General features: G+C 36.5%; 1 long non-coding RNA gene across 2 annotated transcripts; it reads left to right on the top strand.

Moving 5' to 3' along the window:
• The first annotated feature begins 1,516 nt into the window (after positions 1–1,516).
• Positions 1,517–12,399, top strand: LOC138694320 (uncharacterized). Of its 2 annotated transcripts, XR_011330896.1 has the most exons (4): positions 1,517–3,161; positions 3,324–3,427; positions 4,704–7,934; positions 8,902–12,399. It is a non-coding gene; the product is annotated as an uncharacterized lncRNA (long non-coding RNA). The 2 variants fall into 2 exon arrangements; XR_011330895.1 differs by having other exon boundaries at positions 1,518–3,427.
• The last annotated feature ends 928 nt before the right edge of the window (positions 12,400–13,327 follow it).

Genomic DNA, 13,327 nt, shown 5'->3' with positions numbered 1-13,327 from the left:
TGTATAATCTACCTGCTGTAGTCCCTTCTCAGAAATTCCCCATGCAAGTTTTCGTGTTCCCTATTATAAACCTGGTCAAATACATTTCGCTCTCGGAATGTCTGTTGATTACGGGTAATCCAAGTTCACTTCACAGTCTTTTAGTCTATTACAAATTTTTTTTTTTTTTAGTTGGTTACTTAACGATGCTGTATCAACTACTAGGTTATTTAGCGTCGATGAGATTGGTGATAGCGAGATGGTATTTGGCGAGATGAGGCCGAGGATTCGTCATAGATTACCTGGCATTCACCTTACGGTTGGGGAAAACCTCGGAAAATACCCAACCAGGCAATCAGCCCAAGCGGGGATCGAATTCGCGCCCGAGCGCAACTTCAGTCTGGCAGGCAAGCACCTTAACCAACTGAGCCACGCCAGTGGCTAATTTACAAAACTTAGTCTCACTGTTTGTGCATCATTAGACTTAGATAAATGCGAACAAAATTTTCACTTTGAAAAAGTTAGTTGAATTGTCGTGTTGTGTTCTCTTGTGTTGTGGACTGAAGTTTTCTAACTTCGTGTTTTGTGGAATGTGCTGCATATATTACGATGCATGGCGTCTTCTATTAAACAAAATCATAATGTGTTGACAATAGATAGAAAATTAGAAATTTTAAGTCGTCTAGCAAAAGGAGAAAGTAGATCTTTTCTGGCAAGAAATATACAAGGTGTCCACATGAAACCTTTACAACTTCAGATGAAAATTATTGAGACATGATATCTGGATGCGGTTTTCTGCATGTTAATAGGAAATTGTCAAAGTTTTTATGGCAATTTTGTTGGATTGTTGAAATGTGTTTTTTGATTGCAGATGTGAATTTTAGTGAAATCTGAAATCGAAGGAGATGTTGATACCTCAGGAGATGGCACAATGTGTATCCTGGTTTAACGAGACACGATCAGATACGCAGGTGCAGCGTCACATCCGGACCCAATATGAAAGAGATCTGCCATCTGAGCCAACAATTGGAGAGGGGCATCAAAATTTATGGAGATTGGGAGTGTACTGTAGCAAATGGACAATGGGCAGTGAAGCACAAGTGTGGAAAACATTGAACGTATGCAAAGTACATTACATTTGTCCTAAGAAATCCTTCCTAGCCAGCATGTCGACACCAAATGCTGTGCGGCGTGGACGATCATCTGGCTGAAGAGCTTGCACTAGCTGAACTTTGTACGCAAACAGCCTCAGATTCTTGTGAAGGACTTTATGGACAGTCGAATGCAGCAAGTTCAGTTCCCTGGCGGCACTGTGAATGAACTTACACGTTGAATATCCTCCACACTCGTGTTTCGCCACCAACTGCCCTTTGTGCAGCATAAATTTTCGGTGCTATTCCCAGATTGTTGGCCGTGATGACAGTTCTCTTCCATATTGGGTTCGGACATGACGTTGCACCTGTGTATCTGATCGTATCTCGATAAACCAGGATACCCATTGTGCCATCTCTTGCGGTGTCCACATCTCCTTCACTGTCAGATTTCAGATTTCAGATTTCACCAAAATTCACACCTGCAATCAAAAAACACATTTCAACAATCCAACAAAATTCCCATAAAAAGTTTGACAGTTTCTGATTTACATGCTGAAAAACAATCCTGATTCTGTGACTCAATAATTTGTTATTTATGTTGTGTAACCGTCAACTTAGGTTGGATAACTTGCTGAACAGATGACTACTGCGTTCGACTCCTGCTCACACTTATCAGGATTTCTGACACCACCATTACATGGAAAAGAAACGATTTTACTGAAAGAGCTGGGGCTCTCAGGATATTATAGGAAAACTACATGGTTACTGAACTTAGGTTCTAGACTGAATTAGTTGTGAATGGGACTATACTTGATTTATTAAATGTATACAAAATATGAGTTACTTACAGGTACCAGTATGTCTCTTGTCTCTGCTGACGCCATTACGATCCTTAGACTCTATCACTGACTGTATCACTGTCTGCCACCAATCTTCTCACCATCACTTTTTATGTTCTCTTATCGGCTCCCCGACTGGGTTACCACCCACGCTATCCAACAGGTGAGATGAGCTTTAAACCCCTTTTGATTCTATGTGCTTAAAGATGTCTTAATCAAACATGTTACAATTAATTAGATTTGGTGCAATAGAGTGATAAGTCGCTGTAATGAGACTACGCGTAAAAAAAGAGTTCGAACAATGAGTGATTTAATTTAACCAATTAAAATGCATGCTTTATTCCACTGGACCAATGCAATTAGTCCAGCAGTGATTTCTTGGCTTAAGAATATCACATTTACCACACGCGCGACATAACTCTATAACACTGGCTAAGCATCTGTTTACTTCACAAGCTGGGATTGCATTGCGCGTCTACTTAAAACCATGTATTCCGCTGACACTGTTTCTGGACTGTTTCAAATTTAACACTCCACAGGAAATCATACTACAGGGTATTCTTTAGCCCTGGGGCATAACATTTACATCTGAAGTTTTAAAGATTTCATGTGAACACTCTATATAACATAGGAAAATCCACTATTTCTGATATAAAACGGAATCGAAAAAACATTTTGCAATTAACGACAATGTGAATGCTGCCCAACTCAACTTCTGCTCAAGAGATCTCACCGCTAGAAAACGAAGGTCTACATTAGTACATTTGAACAACGAAAAATCAACGCAATAAGGGAATGTGTGCTTTCTTTTAAGTACTGTACTTCGTATGCATTTTAATGACATATTCTTACAGAAACCTTAAAATTTTAGGTTTTTAAGTTCAAGGTTCGCTTATCCAAACAATCTAATATCCGAACTACATCTTGTTTACAGTGAAGTTGTATAGAAATATAATTGTGTATGTAGAATAAGAATGTGTATATTTTACTGTAATATTGTATGTGATTCTGAGCAGTAAGATGGTTCCAGTTGAATACCTCGAACTTCAGAACGAAGCCTGGTCGGCGCAGTTGGTATAGCACTGGCTTTCTATCCCCGAGATTTCGGGTTCGATACCAGGCCAGGTCGATGGCGTTTAAGTGTGCTTAAATGCGACAGACTTATGTCAGTAGATTTACTGGCATGTGAAAGAACTCCTGTGGGACAAAATTCTGGCACACCAGTGATGCTGATATAACCTTAGCAGTTGTGAGTGTCGTTAAATAAAACATAACATTTTTTTTAACGAAGCTCTTAAATGAAGTATAAGAGGATCTAATGATAAACTAAGCTCTTAAATGAAGTATAAGAGATCTAATTATCATTATAGCCTTACTCATTGACTGGATCTACACATTGGGTTTTTTGCAGGAAGATGACAACTCATTGGTTTAAGTGGAGATGTCCACACACTGCTGGTGAAACAGAGATGGTGGGACATCACACAAAGGAATATACAACTCAAGAGCATTTAGGTACTGGCGTCCACACAGTGCAGTTATGTCGTCCTTCTTTTCTTTTTTTTTTTTTGTGATCCTGCACTCTACGTATGTTTTGACACCAACAAATTTGTCCAGTTTGTATAAGAATAGCCATTGGTATGGGTTTTGTTGTAAGGATTACATGAGAGAAAAGACCTGGATTGTGAGGGAAAATCTGTTTTCATCATGGCAACAAATGTTTCTATACAGATTACTGTGGAATCCCGGCCATCAAGTGCGCTCCTTGTATAAAGGCAGTTGACTTAATATAAAATGTCAACATACATGCCCAACTTGGAGTCAGGCCACAAAGGGAAAAACACTGGAGGAGGGGAGTTCGATCCGGTGCTGTGGATTGAACTTAGGCATAGCTTAATGGTGAGAGCGCTTGGTACGTAGAACCAAGGACCCGGGTTCGAGCCCCAGTGCCGGAGCGAATTTTTCTCCTGTAATATTAATTGTTATTATAACAGATATATTCTAAGTAGATTGTTCTAGCAACAGTGCATATTTTTAATTGACTTTGTTGAATGCCTATTGTGCCTTTTTTAGTTTACAGTGTCTTTTTCATGTTCTAATTGACTCTTTTGACTGCCTATTGTGCATTTTTTTAATGTACAGTGTCTTTTTCATGTCCTAATTTACTTTTTTTTGAATGCCTATTGTGCCTTTTTAATTTACGGTGTCTTTTTCATGTTCTAATTGACTTTTTTGAATGCTTATTGTGCCTTTTTTAATTTACAGTGTCTTTTTCATGTTCTAATTTACTTTTTTTTGAATGCCTATTGTGCCTTTTTAATTTACAGTGTCTTTTTCATGTTCTAATTGACTTTTTTGAATGCCTATTGTGCCTTTTTTAATTTACAGTGTCTTTTTTATGTTCTAATTTACTTTTTTTTGAATGCCTATTGTGCCTTTTTAATTTACAGTGTCTTTTTCATGTTCTAATTGACTTTTTTGAATGCCTATTGTGCCTTTTTTAATTTACAGTGCTTTTTTCATGTTCTAATTGATATTTTTGACTGCCTATTGTGCTTTTTTTAATTTACAGTGTTTTTGTATGTTTCATTTGCCTTTTTGCCTGCTTACTTTAAGTAAGCTTTAAGTAAGCTTAAAGTAAGCCTAAATTGCCCAAATATCCGAGTTCTAGTAATAACACAGATTACATTGTTGTTCCGTCAGTACACTTGGCATTAACTTTCACACAAATTTCGTCTAATTGGTATTAAATACATTGTCTACAGCATCCCTTAACTGTTCCTCTTTACAGATCTCTGCCAACTTCATCGGTGCATCTTTCACTTCACACACAGTACGATGGACAATCCCATATCTCTAAACCAGTGGTTGCCAAACTATCTTTACATAGGAGCTACTTTGAAAATTTTCATCTGACTGTCGTCTACTATAGACAAATGTGCTGATAGACAAATAATAATTATACAAATCTGGCTTTCAGATATAGCTCCCTGTAAAGCTGACTTGAATAATTTTAAGAAAAAAATTGTTTCAGGGCCGGGTATCGAACCCGGGACCTTTGGCTGAGCACGCCAATGCTCTGCTGACTGAGCTACCCAGGAAGTATACCAAACTCCGGCTTAATTTTCAAGTCAGCTTTACAGGGACCTATACCTGAAAGCCAGATTTGTATAATATGCGATACTGTTTCAATAACAGAAAACCACAAATTTAAGTCACACAGCAAGTATGCACTCAATGTTGGGCTCTGACGTTCTGTCAACCCATTTAAGGTATGTGGATATAAGGGGAAAATTTAGCCGGGGTCTGGTATAGTTCCTGGTTAGCTCAGTCGGTAGAGCATTGATGCGCTCCCAGGTTCAATACCCGGCCCTAGAACAATTTTTCCCTTGAAATTATTCAAATAATAATTGTGTTTAGAAAAAAATTACCTCCTTTAGATTACATGGAAATTATCATTCTGATCTTTGGAAAATGGTCGTAAGGGAAATGAAATATTGTGAAGACTAGCCGACTAGCATAACCTTGTTAGTGGGAAGAGTGACACTCCTGTGCATTCTTTCTAATGTGGGTTTAGCTTATGACTGCCATTATGATGCAGTTGTTCAGGTGAGAATTGGTCAGTCAATTTCGGCACTTGTTTTTGACGAGTTTCATAGAAAAAGATTACTCACAACAAAGTATTTATCTGTAAAGTTATCCGTACTGAGATGGAATGTTTCTGTTTTGCCTTAAGGGATCAGACAGACAATGGACTTGATGCAGCCACACTCTTCGACAGTGGTGGCTCGTGATAAAATATTATGTGTGTTCACAATTTTGTGTTGCAAAACCGAAAAGAATTTGAAATTGTACGTTTAGCCTAATATGAAATATTATGATTCCAATGTTTCATTATTGAAAAAACCGTATATAAATTCAAAACATATAATAATAATAATAATAATAATAATAATAATAATAATAATAGTGATGAAGATGATGATGATGATGATGAAACCCAGTCTTTTTATTTCCAATTTTTCCTGGTAAGTCAGTTTACCCAGTTCTTTACTGTTCAAAATTGATTGACCAGAATTCATTGTTTACGTTTGTTAAAAATTAATACATACCACAGTGCTGTTATTTACAAAAGCGTGTGTTGCGGTTGTAACCTTAAATGCATTGAAAGGATCAATTACTCTCCTGAAGCATCACCTATATTCGAAATCAAACTAAGTTCATTAGCATTCTTTACTTTTTTGTAACACTTACCTCTCTAAAATCAGGTATATTTCCACTAATCTCAAAATGTATGTGCAGCTATGTACTTCTAGGAGTTTCATTGTTAAATCAAAATCATTGGTTCAATGAACTTGTAAACATTTATATGGTTAAGTACTCTTTGTCCCTTTTGGCAGCTCACGAATGGTGAGAAGATTTATAAATTAAATTAAATTTTGGTTCACAACAGACTGATACACTATAGCCTATACCAGTATTGTAATCCCATTCGCATAGATTGATTACTATAAATACGTGCCAGTAAATATTATTCTTAAATATTATATATTACCATACAGATACTTAAATTCATACCACTATCACTCAGTCACCACGTGTTTGAAAGCCAAACCATGGATAAATATTTACCAAACTATGCTATTATCCTAACACTAAGTATAATAATTCACAAACTACACTCTTGTAGCAGCACTATACACACACACACACAAAGTAAATGCTCTGACAGTGAGAAATGCTGACACCTACAGGCTAAAATACAGACTATTAAATTTCCTTCTCGAGATATAGCATGTGACCATAGGCATCGACGCACCCGACATCTGTAAGATAGATTCACTATTCACTTAACGCTTTGTGCTCTTGACAAGTCATAAGCGGCCAGCGAAAGACAATTTCCTCCCGCGCTTGCGTGTAATTCCTGTAACATCCTTGAAAAGAGCACGGCTTGTACGTGAACGCATGTTGCCAAGTTTACATAAGAAGTTTATGCAAGATGCGGGAAGTTTAGAGTACTTGATTCTGATATTATACATCCCCACTACGTCAATACGGTATTAAATAATAAAACTAGTCGTGAATTAATGGAAACAAGGTGTTCACGTGCCCTTGTGCTCTTATTGACGCACCGCCACTGCTCTTCAGTGATAAGTCACTCTGAAATGTTATCAGTTCTATTTTAGGAGGTTCGATATCTTCTTTGAACATTTCTGTGCCATGATTAGAAAATTAAACATCAATGTTCATGAAAAGACTTGCAATACAAACTGTGCCAGAAAATCAATTTTTTGGAGCCCATGAAGCAGTGCTGAAAATATCTTCTCAAGATGACTGACACCAGTATAGAGATTAAGAGCGTTTTCATTTTCAATACGGCTTTCACGCAAGGAGAGTGTTTTAAATCTCCCCTGCTGAATTTCTTCTCCCAGAGTTTAAGTTTATTGGAGAATGCTTACATATCAGATATCTCCACCAAGATTTTCTCTTTGCTCTGAAGATTGAGATTAAATTCATTGAGTTTCTCTGTTATGTCAACTAGAAAGACAAAGGATGGTTTGTGGAGCGGAGAAAAATTCTCTCCAGCACCAGGATTGGAACCCAGGTTTTCAGCTTTACGTGCTGACGCTCTATCCACTAAGCCACACCAGATTCCAATTCCGATGCTGGATTGAATCCTCTCAGTTTTAAGCTTCACCTCTTATTCCTAAGTCTTGTCTGATAACTGTGTTGATCACTTCTTACACTAAAATGATGTAAGAAGTTATGCATTAAAAGTAAGATATTTAAAATATATAACACTGTTAAAATTCCTACATCTATAAACAATGGTTGTCAAGGAGTTTGTTCATTGCGACTTTTTTTAAGTTCTAGTTACAGTTTTTTGTAATAATAAAATTTCCTTTTCTGCAATAATAAAATTTCCTTTATTATCTTACAGAGCGTTCCAGTGATAAGTACCGATTTATTCTTCGGCTGCTGGGCAACATGGTGCTTGAGCAACCGCTGGCAACCAGAAAAAGTAGGCATACTTTTAACTTACCCTACTTATACGATACATTTACATGCACTTACTGCTAATATGACGTACGTGCAAACAAAGGAATACACAGGTTTGATGGAGAAATTTTAATTTCAATTAACAACTAAATTGTAGCAATAGGTCATAGGATTGCTACCACAGACCAGTATTGCTAATGCCAGCATGTTCTTATGAAAAGGGCGTGGGTTGTTAATAACTTTTAATAATGTCTCTGAATAAAATAAATGCGTATAGTGCTTGTACATTGTAGTAACAACAAACTAAAATCTCTCCGAGTCTGTAGTTTTTCAGATTCCTTAAAGGCCAAGAGAGCCATAAGGTCATAACTCATAATCATAACCAACACGGTAGTATTATGTTCTATAAAACATTTATTAATTATCATTTATCTATTGGTGTAATATTACTTTTAAAGTAATACAGGTTATTTGTCTTTAGACCTACTTGTCCACCTTAATTCTTGTATTTTTTTTTTTTCAGAAGTAGAAAATACTGATGAATTTTAGAAGATTAGATTTAATGAACAAAAGTTTCGATTATTTTTATTTGTAGGCCTACAATAATATCACATTGTGTTCACTTCATTTTGAAGAGTGTAGGCCTATGTTAATGGATGCTGAAAGTAAGAAGCTTATGTGGAATGTTACACCTATGTTACTTGGCATCCCCTTTAGTGGGTGTAAAAGTCTTGTAGGTTTCTAAAATAAAATTAATAAGAACCAACCATACACAGTTACTGTATGGTATAAAAATATTAAACTACACAGTATCATTTCTCTGCTGTGTTATCATATGTACTCTACACACATTTAACTTGCCTGCCGCTGGAGCGCTACTGTCGCGCCAGCTGTCAAATGTTGGCATATTTTATATGTATAAGTTGCGCGACTGTATGTATTAAACTGTGGTTTCAGCGGTGATACTATATCATCATATTTGGTTCCAGCCTGCAAGCCAACACCAAAAATAGCAAGCAGCCCAATCTCGAAATCCAGCATGATAGCCACCAAAGCAGCCACCAGAGCGCATTATTTCTGGCAAGTAAGCATGCAGAGCAGCCATCCAGCTTGAAATCCTTCACAGAAACAAGCACTGTGGGAACCAGGCTTAAGAGGAAGGCAGAAAATAGGAAAGACTAGAGAATGCTGGGTTTGCAGTGGAAGATCTGTACTTGGACAGAAAACTATGAATGAATGAATACGTATATCATTTGTCCTCTTCCATTCTTTCCGTATGTTGCATGTACTTATTTGTAAATTATAATAATTTTATTATGGAAATTATACTTTCAGTTGTAGGTCACTTCCACTCTCTCTTGTTTCTCTTTTCTCTCTCTTCGTCTTCCCCCTCCTCCTTCCTAACTTACACCTCTTCTTTCCCTTCCCTGAATGATAGAGACACTTTCATATGCTTATTATAAAGTACCTAACTATTAATGATACAATAACATGGTTTGCATTAATTTTTGGCAAAACTGTCAGTCTCCACACTCTAGTCAAGACGACCCTCAAGAGCGATTGACTCACCTTGCTGCCACGCCCTCCCTTGCTGGTGATGTGCTCCATGTCAGGTTTTGGCGTCCGACTCAAAGGAAGCAGATGGCGAGCGCATGCATGTCCTCTACACTCTCACCAGTCAGTACGCAGTTAGCAAGCTGAAGATACATTGAGAGGCAAAAGAATCAATCAATCTTCTTAATGCATCCAGCTGTTTGCTGACAACATAAAGTCCACTGTAGTCCACTGTAGTCTATTCAGTTGTTGTTTTTCACGAGAAATGAGGGGTATTTTGATCGGTGTTCATTATAGATGCCTGTTGCTAGTAGCCAGAGGTGGGGTGTAGTCAATATATACTGCAGGGCTGTCTTCTGCAACTGGTATTAATGATTTTAATTTACTACTTTTGTGATTTATGGATGGACAGTATAGATGAATGTGTTCCAGATCTTCATCATGATTATAACACCACAGACAAGTAGGATTATCAGAAAGGTGAAATGGGTGTAGGTACAATTGTGTGACAATGTGACCTGTTCTGGCTCTTGTTAAAAATGTTTGAACATGTCTGGGCAAGTTTTTGTACATTTCAAGGTCATTTTGGTTTCTTTTGTACAGACTGTAAAATTTTTCCTTTGTCAGAACAGAGCCAATTGTTGATCCATAGGTTTGTAAAATGAGACTTTACTGAAGCAAAAGCACTGAATAGAGATACCACTTGAAGAGGTCTTGGTTGCAAATATGTTGCCTGTTTTGCAATATTATTGACTTTCTCATTCCCAGGTATACCACTATGGATAGGTACCTATTGAAATGTTATTTCCTTTTGGAATATTTTTAGTTTACTTAGTTGTTTCTGAATTTGAATCATTCTATGTGCGTATAGGTTTGGAACATATTTAATTGAATCGGTCAGAGCTAAAAGGAACTAAGTCAAATATGCAGTTTTGTGTTATGCAACAATTTGAACAACGAATGTCATGTGTATCGAACGGTGGAAGAAGGAACTAAGACTTTTAAATGTTCTTTTGTCTTCTACAATATAAAAATATAATATTTTTGTTATTAGTGGAAGGTTTTCTGTTTCTCCTGAAAAGTTGTGAAAAGTTACTTAGTTTCTTTTAGCTTCGATTGATTCAGTTATATTAAATATAGCCCCCTGGGAGTCGGTAAGTATGCAAATAGATTTTTCAGAAATTTGAGTAACACACTGAAGAGCAGCATCAATAGCTAGCAATTCAGTGTCAAGACTGGAGGAGGATGAACATGGTATGAAGTAACTTTCTTGATATTTTGGAATATAATAACCTGCTCCTGATCTCCCATCATCAGTGTTTAGAGATCCATCTCTATCAATTTGAAGGTGATGCTTATATGTGCTGCAGAGTAGTTCCATGGCATCTAACTTAAGAATGTATGGAGAATCATTTTTGGAATGATTCCCTGGAATTTATATGCTTTGTTCTGGAATCGCCCATTTCCATGGAGGAATTTTGTTTACAACTGGAGTTTTAGCAATCAGTGTGTCTGTGATATAGTTTGATATTTTTTCATTTATTTCATAGAAATTACACAGAAAAAGAAACTTACATTAAAATTAAGAGAGTTCTTATGTAAATAAATAAACTGCCCCTTGGACTTGTGTATAGTTATGAGTGGTGAAGTGTTTTTTTACATCTTTTAATTAGTGGCTGCATGTGAAATTTCTTTCTTATCTGCACTTCCTTTCAAAATTAAGGGCCAAAATTCAGTTTTGCAGTTCTGCTCAAATCATATGAGTTTCGTCATCATAATCTTTTCCACGTTTTTCAAAAGTTGTATTGCTTCTGTTCTGTTTTTGTTGTGAGGAACGTTGTTGATGAATGTTGATTTCCTCATTTCAGCATTAAATTTGTTTGCAAGAATGCCGCTGAGAACAGAAATAATTTCAAAAGCTGTTGTCCATATTGATAATGATCGTAGTTCGTGCTATGCTGCTGCTGCTGCCATAGTTGCACCATCCCAATGGTTAGAGATGCAGAAAAAAAGGTACAAAGAAATGCAAAGTTACTCTAGGAAGCCTGGATCTAGCAGAAAATGGAAAACTACAGACCTTGATGAGATTTATGGTGCTGCAGATTTTAAGAAATTGTCATACAACCTCGATGGAAGCCCGAAATCAACTGCAGAATGTGATGGGTGTCAACATAAGCTTAAGGATAGTTCGGAGACGTCTAGGGGAAGTAGCCTTAAAATCATGCACACCTGTAACAGGTCCAGCATTGACCCCAGACCATCGAGCAGCTGTCTTTGATTTGGCCATGAACATGCAGATTGGACAATGGAGGAATGGAGCAGATTCTTCCGAAGATCACCAAGTGGGAGAGAGAGAGAGTCTGGAGGCTAGCTGGAGGGCATTATGCATCATGTGCTTTCTCCAATAGGACAATATTCAACTACTATTACTTTATCAATTTTTTTAAGGGAACTTTTTTTTTTTTTTACTTTTCGCAGTATTGGCATGTGGGGCACTTTTCCCACTGCAATGAACAACTCAATTAAGTCCTCTCCCTCTCGTTCTTAATATTCTGTTCCTTCCTTTGTGTCAAGGATCAGTCTGAACTAGCCTTCATCCTCTCATTCTTCATATTCCACTTATGCATCCTCCTCAATGAGCAATCCAAGCTGTCCTCGTCCTCTCATGATTGTATTATGCTTCTGCACAACATAATATTCTAGGCAAGCTGACACGAACATCTGCTTTAAAATATACTACATCTCAAGACCAAGACAAGACAAGACAAGACAAGACAAGACAAGACAAGACTAAAGACACAAGATACAAGAAACAAGACACAAAACAAGAGACAAGACAAGACATTAATAATGAGGCTTGCTTCAGAATCATTGACGAAAATGAAAAATGATTGTAATTCTTAATTAATTTTCAACTGACAGTGTAATGGATTAATAAATACTGATAGAAAAATAAGCTTATGGTTTTTACATAATTCAATTTTTTTTTCTTTTACCTTGATTTCATCCTTCAAGACTTCATTAATAGCTGCACACTTCGGATACAGTTCTTAGAATTACTTGACTTGAAACTTTGAATAAAAATGTGGAGACATTTGTAACTTTCACTAGGTAGTCAAAAACCCCAAAGTAATAATATAATAAGACAGACTTTGGGTGCTGTTGCTTCCCTCAGCTATGTGTCTCCTGTAAAATCAATAAAATGGATAATTCTTGCTAAAAACAACATAGGACGAAAATCGTATGTACACAAGATGCTACACTTTATATACAATACTACATTTCAGCTAAAATAATACTCAGAATAACAACAGATACATACAGTATATTATACAAAATCTGCAGTCAACAATAGATGAAATAAAGAAGCAAAAGTTACAAAAATCTTCATCAATATCAACTTTAAAAATTTTCGTACATAATAATGAAATGATCATAAGTAATGGTATTGTAAAAATGAAATATCTTTTGCATTATAATGTTAGGGGATTTAAAAAAAATATGTACACAAAACTAAAAAGTATGCTGAAGTGAAGTCTGCTATATTGAGGCAGTACGGTACTGTTCTACAATGTGACAGCCTTACCATTAAAACACTAACCTTGAAATTCTACATATTGCAAACCAAACTTTACTTCTATATTTTGTGAGTGTAAACAACGACGGTTGTAAGAGCCATTTTTGTCATTGTTTAAGTGATTGTTAAAACAGGTTGTATGTGTGAAGCTCAGTTACCTATGAAAGTCATACATTGAAATTCGAAGTGGAAGTAGACCCTAGTTAATGTATGCAATCACAGTAAAGTTATCACCGCTAGTATATACAGTAATTTGGATGGAGAAAAACGTCTCTTCTGAAACA

The sequence above is a fragment of the Periplaneta americana genome, chromosome 2 (assembly GCF_040183065.1).
Source record: "Periplaneta americana isolate PAMFEO1 chromosome 2, P.americana_PAMFEO1_priV1, whole genome shotgun sequence".
In the NCBI taxonomy this organism is placed as follows: domain Eukaryota; kingdom Metazoa; phylum Arthropoda; class Insecta; order Blattodea; family Blattidae; genus Periplaneta; species Periplaneta americana.
This window is presented reverse-complemented; position numbering and strand designations above follow the sequence as displayed.